Source organism: Photinus pyralis, unplaced genomic scaffold (genome assembly GCF_008802855.1).
Source record: "Photinus pyralis isolate 1611_PpyrPB1 unplaced genomic scaffold, Ppyr1.3 Ppyr1.4_LG2, whole genome shotgun sequence".
Taxonomy (NCBI): domain Eukaryota; kingdom Metazoa; phylum Arthropoda; class Insecta; order Coleoptera; family Lampyridae; genus Photinus; species Photinus pyralis.
The window spans coordinates 17,842,310-17,847,301 of NW_022170403.1; the positions used below are offsets into that span (position 1 = coordinate 17,842,310).

Consider the following 4,992-nt stretch of genomic DNA (forward strand, 5'->3'; position numbering starts at 1 on the left):
AAACAAAAAGGAAGAGACCACACCGTTAAAAACAGGCGACACAGTAAGAATTGAGACGTCACACCGAAATTGGATCGCAGGGAAAGTAATCGCGGAAACACAAAATCCAAGATCAGTGGTAGTCAAAACAAACGATGGAAAAGTAATCCGTAGGAACAGCACACACCTGCACAAAACCATAGCCGAGATACCGACTCTACCAAAGGCACCGTACCTACACCGAGTGAGGAAGAAAATCCTAGTACCACCGAAGAGACATCAGAGAACGAAGGAACGAAACCACCACCAGCTAACACTGATAAGGCGAAAACTACTCGAGCCGGACGAACTGTCAAAGCACCACAGAGACTTGACTTATAAGTGCTATTAACACTGCATTTGTTTCATTGTACATCTTGTTACTGTGTTATTTAGTATTTGTAAACGTAAACTTAACTTGCGTTACATGTCATGTCATTGTAGAAATTTAATTTGAATGTTCGACACACATTAAGCCTTATGAAAAGAAAAGGGGATGTAACATACGTGTATGTTTGGTTGCATATTGTAAGCAACCTATGACAACGTCGCATTTGTATACAGGGTGGTGACTTGCGTAACGCATCATAGGAATTTCAAGGTAAAATTCATAACATGCAATTATTGGCTCCCCAAATTATTTTAGAGCAAAAATGTATTAAGGTTTTTTGTAGAAAAAAAATGTTTACGCCATTCAACCGTATTGGTTTTCAATTTTTTGCATAATAAAGACGAAAAATTGGAAAAATAAAACCCCCATCTTTTTCAATAATCTGTGATGCCATGGAATTTTATAACACAAAAACAACTCAATGACAAAAACTACGCCAATATCCGTCATGCCATGGAATGTCTGCTATAAAACAAATCAAATTCTATCAAAACGTATTATATTTAGAACAGCGAAATCAACATAAAGAAAGATCAAATTACTAAAAACGGTTTCCTAATATAACAATTTACAATAAATGTTCGAATAAGTCGCCATTAACTGCAATACAGTAACCAAGGTCGATCATAAAATCCATTTCGAACTGCTGCTAATTGATAACTGGATATCTTTTTGTTTTAGAAAATTCCATGGCATTGCAGATTATTGAAAAAGATGCGGGTTTTATTTTTCCAATTTTCCGTCTTTATTATGCACAAAATTGAAAACTAATACGGTTGATTGACGTAAAAAATTTTTTTTTACAAAAAACCTTAATACATTTTTGCTCTAAAATAATTTAGGGAGCCAATAATCGCATGTTATGAATTTTACATTGAAATCCCTATGATGCGTTACGCAAGTCACCACCCTGTATATACGGCGGCATCGCCACTCGCTTGTATGAAGTCACGCAATAAACATGCTTCCTAAAACTATCGCATTTATTATCACAATTAGCCGTAAATAGCATAAGCGTTACAATATGAAACCCTATGCGAACTGAATATGAGTGAAAACTAGTATAAAGTTAAAAATAGAAACCACATTGACCCTTTAAAAAATCATTACCTAAGTGCGTGAAAATTACTATATGGTCTTTTAAAAAAGGCACTTTAATACATCGCGCTGGTCGTTTGGTGTGTAAAAACTAGCGGAAATGACTCTGTGACAATTCATAGTTGATTTTTCTTGTTTCGCTTAACATAATTAACTATACGTAATATAAGGTGAATTGCATTTAGATGTTCTAATAGTTGCACAATGTAGCTTTACATTAAATTCCACTTTACCTTCCGCTACTTCGTGACAGTGTTGAAAGTGCTACCAGACATAAATAAGAGAACCACATTTGTGCTAGGCGTACATTTCACTTTCTAAGACGAGAACGAAAATTAAACCGCATTAAGATATAGAATAGACCTGGAAATTCGAGAGGCAAATTGAAAGTAAACATGGAGAGCTGAGTACTTAGCTTTTCCCTTGTCGGAAAATAGTACGTAATAATCCTTCAACTCCTCGAATCCTAATTGGGTCGTAGGATTTTCGAAAGGTCTAAGTCCTTTATCTTGTTTGTAAAAACGATGCATTGATTTGCACAAATTACAATAAATCCCATAAGAAATGACAATATTGACTATACTCTGTAGATATTTAATCCCGAATATATGACAAATTTAGATTTTATAGGAAAATCAATTAGGCAAGGGTGCTCTATTTTAATCCAATGTCGATGTTTTATTTGAGTGTTATTCCGTAAAGTTTGACTTTAAATTTGGTACAAATTCACTGCACCTATATCCATGTTTGGAAATTAGTTAATGACATCGCCGAGAACGGCAATTGAAATTATGAATAGCGTGGTTCATTGAAATGTAAAGCAATTTAGTTTCACTATAGCAGCACAGGCCAACGCAGTTTCTATGCTCAATTATCAACCGACCTTTGAATATAAAACCGACAGGAAGGAGCATAGGAACCTACGTCCATACATGGAAAGGGGACGGAAACGGCCATATTGACCTTCCATTTATGACTCATTTTTGATTGACATTTAATAATAGTTATTTGTGTACCAAGGCCGTAAAAGTGATCTTTTTTGGCCGAAGCTGCAATTCAGATGAGGCCTAACAAATCACTTTTGGCCAAGGTGCACACAACATTTTTTAGGCGATCATCAAAAAAGAATTCAAAAATTTGCTCATAAACATATTTTTTCTGAAAATCATAGTTATCTTAGACAATTAAAAACAAAGCATTTCCTGTCATATGTAATTATAATTAGCATCTTTGCGTGTGTTTTGTGCGTATCAAAATGGGTGATAGCGACAGTTCAGATACCCAAAATGAAATTTTGGAAGCTGCAAGCGTTGCGACCCTAAGTCATATATGATATAAGAGCAGGCGTTTGAGAGTAAAAGTACAATCGCAACTACCTCCGCTGCACAAGATTTTAATAATGTCAAATGCAATAGGTCCTTCGTAACTGTGGCTTCCAAGACCTTAGGTATAGTTAACATGCTGTACAATTATTAGAAACCTGATTTCCTACTTTGATGGTAGGTATAGGTAGCTACTTGTGTTTTCGGTTAATTGCTGGTGATTCTTCGTATAATAATGTAAGTAATAACATCTTCCTCATGTTTTGGTGCTACACTTCAAAAAGGTCTGCAAGCAGCAAAGATTGAAACGTCAAACTATAATTTTAAATGTGAACATTGTGATTATGCAAAATAGTGTGAAACATTCCTACAAGTCCGAAAATGAAAAAAACGCACGTGGATGGCCCAATCCTTGATGGTGCGAGACCAGATAGACGCTTTGTATCAAACAGATTACTGTTTCTCACACATCGCAGTTTCATATAAGTAAAGTTTGACAGAAGCGTACAATAAAGTGAAACTTTATGGCCGCAATAGCGACCATAAAATCAACGTTTTTGTGATGATAGCCTAAAAAAGTTAGTTGCGCGATTGTGTATTGTGTGTATTTTTCACGAATTTGAGTTGTTCGAGTGTGTTTTTCGATTAGTTTAACGTGTTGATAGTTAGTGTTATAGTGAACTTTTAAAAAACTATAAATTAATTAATGTAATTATAGTGTAGAAATAGTGATATTATACTGGACTCGAAAAACTCCTAATTATGGTTAGCTGCTCAGCTTGTGGAATTTCTTACAACGCTAAACATCAAAAAGGAAAGCTGACTTTTCATGCGTAAGTATTTCTTTACATTATATGTTTAAAGATAGTCAAAAATTTAGATTTAAAATTAGAAAGAATGAACTGTCACATAAAAAGGTAGGTTAACTGCTGCGCGCGTAGCATTGGCGTCACAAAGGGGTTTTCATGATTACTAACTTTAGCGCATTTTCCAAGCACTATAAATACGAAAGTTACATTGCGCATTTTGTGCATCTAATGTTTACAATATTCGATATACGGACAGAGAAAGTGGCTTCGTTGGAAAATGCACTAAAAATATGTAACTATAAAAGTATAGCTATACTGAATCTAAAGTAAAGAATTTCTCTATGTTCTAACAGATTTCCGAAAAATGTTGGAAGAAGAAATGCTTGGATTAATTGTGTTAGAAATACAAAACCAGAATGGATTCCGAAGAAGAGGAGTGTTCTATGCTCACTTCATTTCACTGAAGAGTGTTTCGATTGTACCTCTCGAGTCAAAGTGAGATTACAACCATCTGCTGTTCCAACCATTGAAGTTGACAGACTTAAATACGTAAGAGAACTTAAATATTATTTTACTGTATGAAAGATTTATTTCCTACAATTTATTCAACAATGTTATGATATCATTGTGATGTTACAGGTGTCGCGATACAATCCACTGAATTTGAAGCCAATAAGTGGAAGCAATTTCGAAACTGTTATGGTTACTACACATGAACCATCTACGCCTGCTGAAATTTCAAAGCACCATTTTTTATTATGTAATGAACCTAGTGCTTCATCTGCAAAAACTCCTCCATCATCGCCCCCCAAAGATACGAATTTAGAAGACACCCCCCGGAAAAGAAGTTTAAAGAGAAAAATTAATGAATTATATAAAGTAAACGATGTAAAGAGTAAAAAACTCAGAAAATTGCAAAAAGCTATGTGGAAAAAGAAAAAATGGATTTCATCTCATAAGATCTTGGCTTCCGAATTAAAAAAAAAAAATTTGATGCTTGAAGAACACAGTAACCTTATGTTAGACCATTTTGGTAACAACAAAGAAATTATTTTTGAAAGCCTTTTCAGAAAAACTAACGAAAAACAAGTAAAACAAAAATATGAACAATCAATTCGTTCATTTGCCATGACCTTACATTTCTTTTCACCTAAAGGGTATAATTATGTACGTCAAAAATTTTACAATTGCCTGCCACATCCAAAAACTTTGTTCAAGTGGTATTTCTCAGTTGATGCGAAGCCAGGTTTCACGACAGAAGCTTTCAACTTTTTGAAACTAAAAGTTGCCAAATCTAATAAAAAAGGAATTGTATGCTCTCTTGTTTTCGATGAAATGTCAATTCGCCAACATG

The 4,992-nt window shown here is 34.4% G+C and overlaps 1 long non-coding RNA gene across 1 annotated transcript; it reads left to right on the top strand.

The window, feature by feature from the left end:
• The first annotated feature begins 3,557 nt into the window (after positions 1 to 3,557).
• LOC116162614 lies at positions 3,558 to 4,658 on the top strand. The gene is made up of 3 exons (XR_004143564.1): positions 3,558 to 3,662; positions 3,992 to 4,187; positions 4,278 to 4,658. It is a non-coding gene; the product is annotated as an uncharacterized LOC116162614 (long non-coding RNA).
• Positions 4,659 to 4,992: the final 334 nt, after the last annotated feature.